Consider the following 17,061-nt stretch of genomic DNA (forward strand, 5'->3'; position numbering starts at 1 on the left):
CAGCTTATTGCAAGCTTTCAACCTATACTAACAGCAGTAGGACACAGTATATTGGTAATAAATCAGTGATCTGTAACATTTTCTGATTTGCAGGCTTTGGCAGCCACCAATTCTTTATGTCATGCCAAAGCAATGTGTCTTATTTATCTTTTTGGATCCCTATAGAAGTACCTCATAGACCCCAAATGCTTGTGAAACAATTTTAAAAATCAGTGATGTAGGACAATACAGAATGCACAAATCAAATTAATTTTCCCTATGTAAGAGCTAAATGTCTCTCACTCTTCTAAAGGCCAGCAACTTGGACCAACTTAGAAGAGAAGAAATGAATTGAAGAGTTAAGGGTGGTGCACTGAGAATTAGTGTTGTCCAGAAACAGAAAAAATCTAGTGTGTAAAAAAATTAACGGTTTTGACATTTGTTTTAGATTTGTCACAGAATGATTTAAAAAACAAAACATGAATAGAAAGAATGAGACATCCCAGAATAGCCAACATCCAGTGGCTAGGGTATTTACTTGGGCCCTATCCAAGGAGTGCTTTATGGGATTTGGAGCAGACATTTGACATAATGTTTTCAACATTATTTTTGTCAGACTGAAATTTGGGCTCTGTAGTGGGTTGAAAAAGAGCTTGCTTGGAGTCCTGTGCTTTGTAGGTGAGACTTAGTCACCAGCTGTTTCATCACTCAGTCTCTCTTTGGCCTGGGGAATTTTATTTTTATTTTTTAGAACAAAATTAAGTAGCTGTATGGAGAATAGACCGTTACTCTGTTGTGTTTGGTAGGGTGCTAGCATACATCTGGGGATTTTTCTGACTTTGGGAGTCAATAAAGTACCATCCACATTTGTGCTCCATTCTCGTTCAGAACAGATTTTTCTCATGGAAATATCTGAACCTGCCTAACTGTATTTCCATGGAAATCAGCGTATTACTTTTTGAAAAATTATTTTTGGCAAGTTAGCATTTTCTGATGGAAAAAAGCACTTTGTCCAAAGATTCTCAACCAGCTTTTCTGAGCTGAGACCTACCTCTGGATTGTACAAATGTAAGGCATTTACCTTCAGTATTTTTGAAGGTTTAAGAAGAGATCACAAGTGAAGTGTGGTCTGGGATGAGGAAATCTGGTGGGTAGATTTGTGGGAAGTTCATAAGGAATATCTAGAGTAAAATATAAAAAGATATTATGACTGTCTCTTAGCTAATACTGAAATTAGGTTAAATTCAGTATGTAGAGGGAAAAAAATGAGAACATTTTTTGGGTTGAAATTTCAACCTTTCTCCTTTGCTTTGCAAACATGGATCTTTCAATCCAGTCCTTTCATCCTTGTTCCCACTCTGAATCTCATCACATCCCAGTGGATACACATGTTCAGCTTCTCTTTCTGGTTTAGCCTGTGCTCCTGCCAACCTCCCACTATTTTGTATTCCTTCCTTCCTCTGTCTGCCTTACACCAGGCCTGATCCTGCCACAAAGGCACTTCCCTGGTGCTGGGCACCCTTGGGCATTATTGACTAAGAACTGAGACTTGCAAGTGCCCCAGGGGAATCTAAAGGTGTTTTGTAGAGGTGCAGAGCATGTGTTTCAACAGCACACATCTCCACCACGCCTAAGCACTCTCAATTCATTAATCAGCATAGTGAATTTTAAAGATGTTTACCGTGTCTGAGACTGGTTATTGGAAAGATGATTACTGGGTTAATGGCCTTGTTTGGAAACAGTTATGCCATTTCTGCAGATGGAGTCAGTCCAGTCCAGCATGCCTTGTAATAAAGCTCACAGATCATGTATGCAGTCAGTACCTTGTTTTCCTAGAAGAATAAAATGGAAATATACTTTGCATCACACATTAAATCTTGCTTGCCCCATCCCTCGAGTAGTTGGGAAGTATTGAACAGTACTGGGGGAGTTACATTTGGGGTAGTTGTGTTTGATGTCACGTGTTCCTCAGCTCCATTCCCTTCTACAGATTCAGTATCTGTAATGTTTCACTTCCAAAATTAATTTCTGAACAACTGAAGTATCTAGAAGTGAAAATGAAAGCCATGAAAGTCATCTCCAGCCCAGGATTTGGTGTAGCTGTGCTAATTCACCAATTGAGAAATAAACCAGTGTAATAACCTACTGAGAAGCAGAATGTGTTAGCTCTGGTATAAGTGTCTTGCTGTGCTCCTAGAACCTGGTCCAGCTTGTTTTGAAACCAGGTAGTCTGGACAGGTGCTGTACACACTATAAACAAGATTCTACTGACTTCTGGTCAGTGGAGATCCTATCACACCTCTTAGTCTGGTTCCCTAGGGAAACCACCTACACAATCTTATTATTTGTCTGACCCAGTTTCCAATATGCTGACACATTGTCACAGGTTATGTAGATGTTTCAGAGACTCTGTCCAGTTGTCCTTACCAGTTTGCAAGAATTAGCTCCTAAGTAGAGGAAGGAATCCTTATTAATGCTCCCATTGAGGAAGAAGGGAGAATTCAGCAATTGTTCATTGTGTTTGACAGCAGCAAGACACTCGAGTGATTTGCACATTGCTCTGATATTCCTTGGTGAAAACACTGCTTCCTTCGGCTGCCAAACCAAAAGAAGCCAAGGAATGGCTAGGAGAAAGATGCCAAGGCATGCTGTGGTACTCCTCAGGGAATAAGGGAGACTGCCTGTTCTTGCAGGGGGGAGGTGAGAGCCTGGAGGGATGAGGGGGGCTGGAGGCATTGCAGTGGGATATGGTGGAGGACAACGGGGGTTATTCCAAGAGGGAAGTGTGAGAGTTGCAGCGTAAGTCCATAAAGAATCAAGCTTCATTAATTTCGCTTTTCAGGGAATAATTTGTTAGGAAAATACTGAGAACTTAATTTTACTATTTTGGATACATTTACACGCTGATTTAACCCTCCCGCAATTCCTGTAGCAGTTGTAGCTGGTACACTGCCTTGCTGTTACACAGCAGGAATCTGCTGTTATTTGACCTGAAAAGATCATTATGGGAGCTTTATTTGGTGTGCATTTAATAAAGCTGTAGCTGTTGTGACTATAACTCATGACTCCCATGTCATTCCGCAGTGGTGTAACCAGCGATTCAGCATTCCAGGCCCATCAGTTCAAAGGGAAGTGTGAGGAACGCCAATGTATTCCAGAGAATTGGGACTTTTATTGCTCCTCTCCTCCTGCACTGCGCTGTTAGGAAGATACATTCTCTAGGAACCGAGAAGTACAAAGCATCCTTAGACCTTGTAGTGCAAAATGTAAAAAGTGATGTTATCTGCAGAAAGTGGACTTTAGATTCTATCAGCGAGCATTTAGCATGAAGCATTTCCTATGGTAATGCCTCTCACTTTCCCAGACTTTTAAAGGCTCCAAGTGGCACACAGGCTGCAGACCTCTTTGTAATGTTAATGAATCATCTTAATGGACTGTTTTAGCAGAAACATTCATCACCTTTTGTCCCACAATGATTTTTTTTTGTTATACTTAAATGGTTAAGTAGGCAGTAAATGCCTATCAGACCAACCACTATGCTCTAGTAATCCACCTCACTATAAATCACCAGTGGATTATTATTGTCCTGTTTAATTAACACTCTTAAGGGATTCTATCGTTGGATAGACTTTCACCCTGCACTAAGCAGGCATTAACTTTCGAAATAAGAAGTGTGTTTATGTGAAAAGTGTTAATCAGCATGACCTGGAACTGGTAGTGGTGGGTTGGATGAAATATGTGCCTGTGTCCACGGGTGCAGGTTCCTTACATCAGTTTTCAATGGAAGCTAAAGTCAGACCTATGGAATACTTGCCTAAGTCATAGCAAATGCTGGTTCCAGAATAATTTTTTATTGGGTCTAAGAGATATTTGGCTATATTTGGTTGAAAACAGCAGGTTTAAAAATTTTAATTCCAGGAGTTCGGAAGGTGATGGTTTTGTGAGCATAACATGAGTTTGTTTGAGGTCCAGTTCAGTTTTTAGAGGACTGGATCAAACCCTTTTCTTTTTCTGCAACAAAAGGTGAGAGGGAATTCTGATCCTGTTGCTCCTCTGTGAACTCTTTTCAGACTTCACAGTCAGAAGCAGTAAGCCAAGCAGCAAGAGTTCCTGGGAAAGGCAGGGGGGTCCAGAGGGTTGGATGCTCTTTGCAGAACAATCCTGGCAACTCTTTTGCAAACAAAATTCCCACACTGGGACACAAGCTCGATATAGGATCACTCTCAATATACAAACATTTTTGTACCTACAGCTTAATGCTGGTTTTCTCCTCTTGGCAGAATATAAAGATGGCAGCTTTCTTTTTTTTCCCCCTCTGTAATACAATTTAATGCATTTACGAGTAATTTCCTCATCTTTTGTCAGCAGAGAAAGACATTTGAAAAAGGCTCTTGTTAAGGCAGTGTTTCCCATCCATGAAATCTTATCCTGCTTTCTTTGATTTTGTTACATTCATAATACCAGGAGTGCACTTACCAACTGCTCCTATAGATTCCAGCACTCACAGCCACGTGAGACAACCCACCGCTGAATTTCATTTTACAGACACAGCAACTACCATGTTCAGAGATTTTCAGAGGTCTTTAGGAGTCAAAACTAGTAGCATAGCTCAAGAGAGCCTGTTTCTTGTCTGCACACAAACCTGGTATGCACATCCCTTTCCTCCTGGCGTTTTTGTTAAATTATTTCCCAGTATGGACTCCTGCAAATTAAAGAACAAATAAAACTGCTAAGTGGAACACAAACACACTAAATCTTTTTAATTAAGAGATTGAATCTCTTAGTATAAATTCATTTCCTGAAACAAAACTCCAATTATGTAAGATTAATTCTTTCCTCTGAGATTGCATGGATTTATTGACTAACAAAACCTTCTCTTGCGTAAATGGAAATGTGCTTTTTAATGCAGCCTGCTGATCAGAGGCTAAACCATAGCATTAGCATTTTCACTGGGCACTTTTATTTCAGTCGCACACTAATCTACCAGGTTTGTTTCTATTTGTAACTGAAAAGGTGTGAAATGGTTCACAAGTGACCACGTGGCAAATAGAACAAAACACTAAAGGAGTTTGAAGGGGATGAGAAGTTAAACTGAGCTCATAAGGAGTATGTTGTTATTGCACGAGGAACTGCAATGACAGAAATAAGACTTATCTTAAGTGCAGGGCAGTGTTGTGAGGAGGTGTGTGTCTTTGATCATACAATAGTTTTTTCAAATCATTTAACAGAGATGCACAAACCCCACACAGTTTCAAGTGCGGGCATGTCCTGAGAAGAATCTCCTCCATTCCCTCTAGACACACCCAGCTCATTAAATCCATCATTGCCTCGCAGTAAGCCCCAGGGTTCAATCTTTTCTAGAGCACTGTTACTGTCCAACCTTTTAGCTCATACAGTGGGCAGCCAAGAATTCATGTCTATGCATATAGTAGGACTCATAGCCAATATTTCCCACAGTTTCCTCCTCTCCATCCCAATCTGGGTATATAATGGTTTGGTTTTGTTCCTGAGAGGTTTTTTGGGGGGGTTGTTTTTGTTTTGTTTTTTTTGATAGGCAAAACTTCAATGTTCCTTTCGGATTACTTTCTTGCATCCTAAAGCAAAAACCTGTATGAGGGTGGCAAGTTAAAGTCTAATAAAATGAGGAATCTGTGCTTCATGTAGGTAGCTGGCCATGAGAAACTGCAGCACAGATGGATATTGAATGACTTCAATAGTCCAGCCAGGTTTTATCAGAACAGGTCATCAACCTGTAGGCTGCCCAAACCTGTTCCACTGCTTCCCCATTGATTAAATATCTGGAGACATTTACACATATATCAAATTCTCCATAATCTATTTTATCTTAATGACACCCAAGTTCTTTTTCAAGCTAGGGCAAAAATGTTCCCTCCAGTGGTGAGAAAAGATGGTATATCTGTACTTCAGTACATTCAATTTCCTTGAAGCCAAACTATGATCTCAGATTCTCATGAGCTGAAATATCAGTGGGACTGCAGGGAGTATAAGGGAGGTAAAACCTGCCTGTGTACGCCCAGATGTTAAGGAATTTAAAACTGGATTTTTTCATTTGATTGCAGACCTGACATGTACGGGAGAAAGGAAGGAACAGAGTGAGTGTGTAGCTTCCAGCCGAGTTCTGGTGGCCAAAATTCCTTCTGAATCTCAATACCTGTATCATCCAAAACAGACAGAAGGCCTTGCCTGGAACTGTCAACTATTCCTGTAATTTGGGGATTTCCTTCCTCTCTGTTTGGTCCCAGCCTATGTTCCTGCTCTTACTTTCTGCCCCAGGTGTCATCCTACAAGTGTCCCAAGCACTGTGTTCCCATCTTTGTTCAGGCTCCTAAGTGCTTGTCTTTTTTCCTGTTTCCCCCCTTTTCTTTTTTTTTTTTTCTTTTTCTTCTTTCCCTTACAATAGGAGTTAGGGAAAGCAGCGTGGGGATATGTTAAAAATTGGAAAAAAACCTGAAAACAGAATCTCAGCCAAGTGACATGAGAAAGGTGGAAAAAGGCTGATTGTTCACAGTCTTGTTCAACACAGTAATGAGCATCATAACTAATTAGGAGATGGCAGATTCAAGGAGATGCGTCTTTCAGAACGAATAATTAATCTGTGGAACTCCCTTTTACAGGACATGTTGTATGTTAAAAGTGTGCACTGAAGGTCCATTGAAGAAAAATTTGATGAATTCAAAGACTCCACCAGAATCCTTGAATACAAAGTCCCACTACTCATCCCAGAAGTCTTTAAGCCATAAAGATGCTGGAATAGCATCACAAGACACATTTTAATACTCTTCTCATGATGTCCAATATTGCTCACTGTCAGAAGCAGAATATTAGTCTAGGTGGACTTTGGATTAACAAGTATAATTCATCTCATGCTTTTTATTAAGAATGGAAGGCAGGATGCAATTTATCCCTTAGTTGTCAAACAGGACTACAAAGTGTTGTGGTGTTTGCTCTCCTTCTACTTTTCCATCTCTTAATCCAATCCAGGGAAGGATGGTAGATGTTTCTTATATTTTGTTGCCAACTGCTCTAAAAAATTCATACAAAAGCTTTTCTCATCAAGAAAATTTATGTGGGGATGTGGGGATTCATGAGTCCTTGCAGCAGTATGTTGAAGCACAGAGACATTATTAAATATGATCCAAACTGATGGATTCAGTACAACAGCAGTGAACTCTCAGGACTGGCTTTCAGAAAAAAAGGTTTCAAACACTAGTAAATCTGATAAAGAACAAATCAATATTTATATACCTCCAGACATTATCTTTATCATTGCAAATTTTCTGTAGAGGCAGCAGTCAAGTAGTCATAAAGCCTTAGTTTGCCTGCAGGCAAGTCCATTGCTTGGGTTTTAACATTGTAGAGATAATTATGTCACCCATGCCGTAAACATTTTGTTTCTTGAATAGAGAGTCTGTATTGAAAATATTAACCACTGGTCTGGGGAAACTGAAAAGTTGCAAAGGAAAGGAAACTAATTTTCTCAGTGGGTACTGAGCAGCTGAATGGTTGGAAGCGTGTTTGGGAAGCCCTAAAATTGGTATAAGCCATCTGAGAAGTGCTAGTGGATTTAAAATCCTGAGGGAAAGGTGAAAACGTGTTGGTGTCACAAAGTGCCTTAAATATCTGTGGTTTAAGTGATCAAAATTAACCCCTTTCCTCTCGCCCACAGGTAACTATGTGGTGTTCAAAACCAATGCTTAGATAAATACCACAGCTGATGTAACAAATACCTGAAAGGGCATGTAATAAATACAAGAAAAAACCTGTCTTGATTATTCAAGTAACTCCTGCTAGTTAATTAGCATGCTCGTGGCATTTGGGCCAAAGGATTGTTGCAGTTTCCTTTCAATAGATTGTCTTACCAACTTTTTTTTTTATCCCATTGGACACAGTGATGCAATGGTGCTCAAACAATTCAATAAATTCATTATAAAGAGCTAATTTTTGACTCATTGCAAATTGAGCGCTTCTGGGGTTTGCTTGTGCAAAAAGAATTCATTCCTCACCAAAAAATGGCATTCTGTCAAATACTAATTGCGTGCAAAGGATCTTAAACAAAAATAGGTAGCATATGTATGTAACATACTTGTGTGATAAAATGTGTAACTAGTGTAATATTGAAGGTGGGAAATATCTGAAACAGTAAGAAACCAGAGGAGGGCAATTTTTTATTTTCTATTAAGATTTTTAGCTGTACTCCTACTTGGGTGTTGTTTTCATAGTTGTTGAGGGTTTCTTGTTTTTGTTTTTCAAAGAATGCCTGAAAAATGAGTAACATTTTTTCCTAACTTTCAACTGAACCTCCCACGCTGTGATTTATGGCCATTGCTCCTTGTTCTGTGTTATGACACTACCTACCCAGAAGAACTTGGCTGTCATCTCTGTGACTGCTCTTCAGGCAGAGATCAGTCTCTGGCCTCTTTTTTGCCAGACTAAGCAAACCCAGCACCTTCAGTCTCTCCCTTTGGGTCCTGTGCTCTTGACCCGGAGCATCTCAGCACTCCTCTGCTGAACCTCCTGTTGATTCCCCTCACTGCTCCTGAGTGGAGCAGCTCCTTGGGGGAGCCAGAACTGGGCACAGCAGAACCAGCCCCATCTCTTGGAATACGCCCAGTTTCACCAAAGAGTCCCTGCATTGCTCCTTTTCCTTGCCAAATAGTGCTTGATGCACAAAGATGTAAAATCTGTGTAAATCAGAGATGTAAATCAGTGTAAGAAAGGGTTTAGGAACTTCAGCCTTTTCCTCATCATAATCTTTAGGTCTCCCATTAGCAAAGCCATATTTTTCTGCTACATTTGGCTTTAGAGACATTGATTTCTGTGCAGGACGCACCAGAGACAGAAATTCCATCCCTCTATTACCACATAGATAGAGGCCTGAGTAGAAAAAAGGAGAGTATGACGGGTTTTTTTTCATGGATGAATAACTTCTGTGCCCTGGGGACTGTAAATAGCTGGTATAAATCAATGCAAATTGGCTATTACTAATCTTACCAGTAATGAAGTGAGAATGAATGGAGTACGAAGATGAACTTTACATATCGTTAGCACCAATCTGCCTCACTGCATTTATGGGCAAGGCTCTACCTAGGAGGTCAGTTGGCAAAACTTACAGGTTTTTCTTTTGAAAGTAATGATTAAAAAATGCATTTGTGCTGCACAGAAATGCCTCTCAAATATTGAGTCCGTTGGGGGATTTTACAATTATGAAAACTTGAAAACAGTTGTTTCACAATTTCTCAAACACTCAGCAGCATGTATTTTTATTACAGTGTTTTAGCATCACTGACCTCAGTATATAATTTAAAATGTTTATTACAAGTGTGTCCTGTAAAACACTGAAACTTATAATTTCAGAGTAAAAGTTTGATTTTGGTTTAATTTTCCAACAGAAGACTGAAAAAAAAATCAAAGACTCTCTTATTGTTACCCCATAATAGTAAAAAATTAGTATAAATGAGGATGATGACTGTATATTCTGCAAGAATGTCTCTTGTAAAGCAGGCACTATAGAATTTATGAAATGAGAAGTTTTCCACTAGGACTGGAAATCAGTTTAAATATCTATAAATATTGGCTTTTACATCCTGTAAATGACTTTTTTTTCTTTTAATTCTACATTAGCAGTGACTAAATCCCTCTGACAGGAATACAATGACCTCCTTGGTTTGTGTTGTGTTGTTTTTCTCTCTGCACAAGGAGAATAAGTACAATATAAAAGTGAAATAAGTTCCTGAGACATGCACACCACTGAAATGAAAAGATGGGAGCAGAGTGTTATGAAAACCTTCTGGTCAGTCATCTTTCTCCAGTCTCTGAATTCGAAGGCTATGCCCTGCTTTTCCAAAATACATTCCAAGAGAAAAAAAAATATGATGTTTTATTCTTTAATTACGCCTGTTTGTATAACTGATTCTCCTATTTTGGCCTTTCTTAGTACTGTTCCTTTCAGTTCTAGCCTGAGAGATGTCACTTGGCCTTCCAGCTTCTAATTATCATTATCTTCCTGCTGTCCACTCTTTTGGTCCTTCCAGTGTAACAGTGACATGAAAGGGTTTAGGTAATAATCTGATTGCTTCACCAGAATGAAACCTTGTTTCTTTTTATCCAGGACTCCCTGGGAATCCTTTTGCCACAGCCTTGTTCTCCCCAGGGAGATTACACAAAATTGTTTTTGTGGCCATTCATTGAGTGGACAATCTGATTCACATCAGTTCCTATGAGTAGAGCCACAATTCCCAGAAAACACCATCAGCACAGTACTTGGAACCATTAGAATTACTTCCAAATGCCAGTCCAGAACTGCCTGTGTTTCAGAGTGTGTCAATAATCCCAAACATACACAAATCTGTAGGGATTTGGATTCTTCCAGACAACTGATGTTGTGTAATTGTCTTCCTCCTTTTAATTATGCAAATTATTTCATTGCTAATATGTTTCTATGAAGCTGAGTATGTATTTTCCTTTGGCAACTTTTTTGTTTGTTTGTTGGCAGAAAATGGCTTTATGTAAAGTTTTGCCATTCTCTGTCAGAGCATATAAAATACATATTTGTAAATATATTGATATCTATTTTAGATTTATAATCAAGAGTACTTGAAGATCTATTAAAAATCAAAAATATTTTTGAAGTTTCCAAGAGGCAACATTTTGTTTTTCTTACAACTCTCCTCAAATGTTACAATATAATGTTTGGCAAACCCAAGTTTCTGGAAGTCAATAAACATTTCAGCAAATGTAGTCTTTGTAGGATAAGCATGTTCTATAGGAATTGACTAATATAAGGAATGATTTTGAAAGAGGTTTAAGTCAAAATGAGGATTTTGATGTACTGGCTGTCACAATATGGCTGAAATATCTAGGAAACCAATCAATTTAAAACTTAAAGGAGCAGTTCTCTCCTGCCTGAATCTTTAAGAGGGAAGAGCCAATATAGTGTAAGAGCAGCTGTTCAGCAACACCTATTTTTTGCTTATATTACATGACTAACATGAGGCACCCAGTCGTTAAAATGAGAGTTAGGAATTGGCTGTCCTGATTTACTCCTTAGCATTCCATAATTTTGCTGAGGATATGATCTCATCCAGCTCTCCACATCAACTAAGAATCTGGATTGGTTGATGAGCTTGTTCATTTTACTTCTGATGAAGTATCAAACTTTACTAAAGGGCTGAAAGATAACCTTCAGTTTAATTTATAAAGAAAGCTTTAGATACTCTTTTCTTAGGACTAATGGATGGATGATAGTGTCTTCAGCAATGCCATTTCTGTATTTTTTATTTCTTCCCCTTGACCTGTTATGGTCCCAATCTTGCATTCCTGGCACTGAAAACTCCTCACAAGCAGATCCAAACATGGAAGCATTCCAGTGCAGTGCATGGGAGACCCTTTAACATTCCAGGGTAGAGAACATGCAGAAAAATATTGAAATAATAAATTAGCACTACATCAGATATTTAGAAAGAAACTCTTTCTGCTAACAAGTGCTAGACCCGCTTGTCAGCCACCTGTTCCTGAGACACAAACAGGAATTCTTAACTTAGAAGAAAAATTCTTAACCTAGAAAAGGTACTACTGCTATTAGCAAGTGGTTGTTTATTGTTCATTTATTGTTTATTAAATTATTGTGCCAAGGAGAAAAATAGCCTGGCTTTTGCAGAGGCACAGAACTGTTGCCTATTTCTTTCTAACAACATCTATGATGTTATGAAAAGGCTGATGACTGAGATGTGAGAGCTGTCAATCAGAGACTACAACAAGTAATTTCATTAATATTTTTGCACTGGCTTAATTAGATATGGTGGGGTTCTTAAAGATTTAGTTAAGCTGATGCAACATCCTGTAATGGACATAGTCTTGCAGATGTGGAGATGTTCTTAGTATGTAAGTAATCATAGTAAATTATAATAATATATCTTATATTAGTAAATTAAATAAAGGGTCTTAATTAATTGTATCATGATCTGATTGAGAGTTCCCTTTCTACTTTACCATTTTGTCATATGCCATTTGTCAGACAAAAAGTGTTCTTCCTTAAAAAACAAACCAAGCTTTTTGCTTGCTGCAGCTATGCATGAACACTGTGCATTTGGCAGTGTGGGAAAAGTGATCACAATAGCTATTTCTGAATAAACTATCCATAATAGCTCCCTGTGTGGATATTCTAGCCTGGAAAAGTCACGGGTCAAATAAGTTGTTGCAGAATAGCTTTTTCTGCAATAGCAATTCCAGTCCACTTTCCAGTGTAGAGAAGCCCTAAGTCCACAGCTCCAAACTGCCGTTTCTGCCAGAAGATTTTCTCTTTAGAGAATAGTATAAATTTGTTCTATTCAATTCTTTAAGGCCCAAATTCAGCACTGAACTCCCTTTGGGAACAACGCACGAGATCAGCCAGGGAGAGCTGTGGACAGGAATACAAACTTCCATAATATAAAGTTCTCCATAATATAAAGCTGGCACCATCCTTGTGATTATTCCAGTACCTTCTGGAACCCTAAACCAGCAGCCAGAAAGTTGCCTGGAAGAAGATCCATCAAGCCAAAGCCGAGGCAGTTGGTAGCTGTCATCGCCAGCTGTAGTGAAAAAAAGGCAAAATGGAGCAAAATGCCACCCCCTCCTCCATATCCAAGTACAGGGGATGGGTTGCAGCAATGACATCCAGCTGACACATTTGAGTTTGCTCTGAGTACAGAGTGGTTAATAAATATGCAGAAAGACTTTGAAAAATGTTTGAATGGACTAAAAATGTATACTGGAAAGGCAGCGCAGAGTCTTCACTGAAGGTCAATTAGGAATCTCACTGCATCCAGAGCTGCTTGTATGACAGCTCAGTAAAACATGTTTTGGGCTGGATTCGTATTTATACTTAAATCATGTTTTTTCTCTTCTCCAGAAGAAAGAAAAAATTAAAAAAAAAAAAAAGAACAAACCAAGATAAGACATCTATGCTATTTTTTAATTTGACATACTTTTTGCTGAGCCTTAGGACCCTCAAAAGCAAAGGTTGCCGTTTATCCAAAATTACATCACAGTGCCCCTGGCATTTTTGTGGTGTGGACCAATTAACACTAGTAGCTTAATTAAAATCACCAAATGCACTTTAAAGGATGACATAAGGTTGATTTTCATCTAGGCTTCCAAAAATTAAGTAGAATGTTAAGCAACTGCCCCACCTGTTTTTGTTATTTCTACAGCCCACAGTATTCTGTGTCAGACTCCTACGTCATCCTCTGACTTCATTTTCCCCAGGCATTATTAAATAGTTAATAACAAAGCTCTAAAGTCCATCCTGAGTTTTACCTATTGGCATAAATCTGGGGCCATGACACCACTGGTGTAGGAGTCACATAAATGAAATAACAGATTTTTGGCTCAAGTATCTTTAACATAGAGCAGGTGGCATTCTGGGGTTTAAAGAGCAAAATCACACCTGTGTTTTTATGCTTTCTAGGATTTTGCCAACAAAAGGAAAACAGAAAATAAACAAGCCATTTTACCTCTTGAAAGCCAGAAGAAATGGTGCAGCTGTTTCCAAGACTGCTGTGTTCAAACACTCACATGAACATGGAATAAAAGACATTCTTGCTTTCAGCACAAATGTCTTCCATTTGTTTGTTTCGACATATTTTGCCTTTAACACATTTTTTTTAATAAGAATTTTTCTTATTAGGCTGGAGGAGTATCCCATCTTAGTGTGAGACCAGTTTAGGAGTGAAGAATAGTGGCTATATTAGTGGGCAAGCCCAGACTTCTCAGCACATAAAAATTATATGTAAAAATGTTCAGTCGTACAGTGCTGCCTGTTTTTAACTTAATCGCTGTCAATGAACCAGAGTGCACTTGGCATTTGTGCTGAATTGGGAAAAGGAATTATTTTATTTCATTTACTTTGTGTTTCTTTGTTTCAACTACCTGTCTTGCCTGCCACCAAAAATACATTGCCACCTCTAAAAGCATTAGAAAATACGGATCTGAAAATTGACAGAGATTAGATGAAAGCTACTTTTCCCTGTAAGAATGGCCTGTAGAGTTTATTTTTGGCTGAAAGATAAAACACCAAGAGAAAGGATAGTAACAAAACCTCACTTCCTCTTACAGTGATTTGGCTCACTGCAGAATAAATATTTTGCAGGTGTTCCTCGCTCTGGAGCCAGGTAAACTGAAAACATGCATTAGTTTTGGGTTGTTCTTTTTAACCACCCATGTTATTTGGAAGGAGATATCCCATTTGAAGTTGTGAGCTGTTAGCAGTGAATGACTTTTCATCTCCTGTTTCTCTGGGCTTTGCTCATTAGAAAAAGATCAGTAACTTTTTGTGTAAGTGGCAGGTGATAGATCTGGCTCCTGTTTCATCCTGACTGTTTCACAGTAAAACCCTTTGGCTCACAAATTGTCTGCCCCTCCAAGGATTGTCCAGATCACAATTAAGGGTGTTGGAAAGAAGCTGAAGCTTTCTGGAATACATTAGGTATACTCCTAAGAAGCTCTTAAATGGCTGGTGGAGACTTTTTTTGTTCTGTTCTTATTGCAGTTTTTAAGCCTCCAAATATCTCCTTAACACTCCCGTCTGGCCCAAATCCTTCTGGCTTGCACTGGATCACTACCTTCCACAGATGTCTCCCTTTTTAGGCTTTTAGACTTGATTTCACCTGCAGTTTGACATTCATTGAAAATAGACAGATCAGACCCACTGGTTTTCCTACCAGCCTGTGAAAGGAATAAAGGACAGATCATTTGGAGAGAAATACTCATCCCAGCAATCATGAAAACTTAATGTAAGATATTAACTACCTATGAAAAGAGGGAAAAATCTTTTCAAAAGGTATGCAGTGAAGGAAACTACAAAACACACATATCTGTTTATGTGTTATTTATTCCACTGAGGCAGCTATTTATACATGCAAAATCAGTAACAAGCAATTAAAAATCTTGGCACCAAGATAAATGCACATTTTTGTTCTGTATCACTCTTTTTGCATGTAGTATGTACTGATAGCAACAGGTTTTGATCCAGACAGGCTTTTCTTCAGCAGTTACAGACAGTCTTTGGAAGTGGCATCAGACAGGTCATGCAGAGTATTCCAGAGCACAGCTCCCTCTAGAAGAGTCCTGATAAGAGCATGCATGGGTTATAATAGGAGAAAATCTTAAAGGAACTTTTTGATAGCAGGGTATCTTTCAAAGCAAACAAATCTGAAAGTGCTTCATTACCTATCATACTTGTTTTGTCAAGGTTTAGTGAAATCACGGGGTTAAATTTGACAGCCTCCAAGTGGGAATATTTTCTCTACCATCTGTGGTGCCATCTACTGCACAGCTTTGTAGAGGCAGGACGAGAGAACTGCATCGCTCCACTGCTGCTTTCACATCTTTCTTTCCATCTTAATATTTCATAATAGTTCCTTTTGTATTTTCATATTAATTTCCCTTCTTTTATACATATATTAAGTCAATATTTGGAATTTAATTTTGGTGGGTTTTTTGATGAGCAGATGCTAAAAAGGGAAAATAAAGAAAGAGAAATTTAGGAAATTAACTTTCTAGTTAATTTATTGATTGCAGTTCATTTACTCATATTCTGGATATGAATTTATTTAGTTAGAAATATCTATATTTGTATATATATGTGTAGTATAAGGTAGAAACACGGAAATTTTTTGTCGTTGTTACTTGTTTTTCAATCTCTGTTTTTTTAAAACTCAGATAGAAGCACTGAGTATTTTAGTTGTTCTTTTTTTTACAGTTCTTGTTTGCTGCTATGAGGAAGAAATTGGCTTCTCACAAGTGGATGTGTTTAGTTTTGTTTGCAGTCTGTTGCTGGGGGCATGGTATAATTTTGTCAGTTCCATATCAAACAAATTTTTTTTTTTGTTTTGATGTTGAATTGTTGGAAACAGCTACAGAGATTTTACATAAATATTTCCGGAGTGATCTCAAGATACCTAAAGGCCAAAGAATTAAGATGAAAGATCTGAAAATTTCAATTTATTACTCCCATTTCTTTCACTTGCCTCTGTTAATTGAAGCACCTTGTGCTCATATCATCATAGCCTGAGGTTTTCCTTGAATAAACCAATGTATGATTTTTTTTAATTACCTACCCAAGCTGGATTTGGAGGGCTTACTCTCAAAAGTACCAAAGAAGAAAGGTTCATGGGTAGCAGCTAATGGAGCAGCAGGAGAAACCAGCTGCCTGCAACATTTTAAACACTACATCATCCAACTTGCTAACAACAAGTCTAAGCACCACGATGTTTGGAGTGCTGTTGGCTGTGAGCTGGATTGAGCACAGCTTCCAGTATTGTTGACTGCTGTGCATAAAAGATGGTATCAACAGTGGGCTTTGAAAATTTTCATCTAGAAACGACAAGGCTTAAGTTATTTATATCCTAAGTAACTGCTAACATGCTCAGAGTGAGCACTATCAGAAGTCAATTATGATGATGTAAGTTAGGAGCTGAAAATACGCCTTGGCATATCATAACTGCAAAAGTAAAAGCTGTTTAAATTTCTAGGATTTGCTTTTTTTTTTTTAAATCTCAGCTTCCCTGGAAGCCAGTGATTCACGACTCTTAGAACTGGGGGTTTATTATTTGCTTAGAACACAAGATTTTCAGAGCGTATTGAGAAAGATTTGAATATGTATCATGAGACCGTTGCAAACCTTTGGAATGCTGAAAGCTAATGACAAAAATAGTGCTAAATCTTTAAACTCAATAGAAGTTGAATTCCATTTTGGGGAAGGAAGTGGAGCTGGAGCTTTCGGCTCTCTCAGCTTTCCTCCAGCCACTTAGAACAGTCAGGAACAGGCGTTTGACATTAAAAGGAGAAGAAAATGGCCGGTTGAGCAGAAAGAATGAGGAAAGTACTGATGGGCCATTTGGCCGCTTTCTAGGCCGGATTTGTTCCAGCAGTCTGGGTGCTGTGGAGGTTGTGCTGAGACATCTCCTCACACACGGCGGCTCCAGGGACGGGTCTGAGGGGAGGCCATGGTTGGGCAGGATGGCGGGAGAGGGGCCTGTCAGGGGGGCGGGGCCATCGCCTGTCTGTCAGCAAGAGCGGGAA

Source organism: Chiroxiphia lanceolata, chromosome 17 (assembly GCF_009829145.1).
Source record: "Chiroxiphia lanceolata isolate bChiLan1 chromosome 17, bChiLan1.pri, whole genome shotgun sequence".
In the NCBI taxonomy this organism is placed as follows: domain Eukaryota; kingdom Metazoa; phylum Chordata; class Aves; order Passeriformes; family Pipridae; genus Chiroxiphia; species Chiroxiphia lanceolata.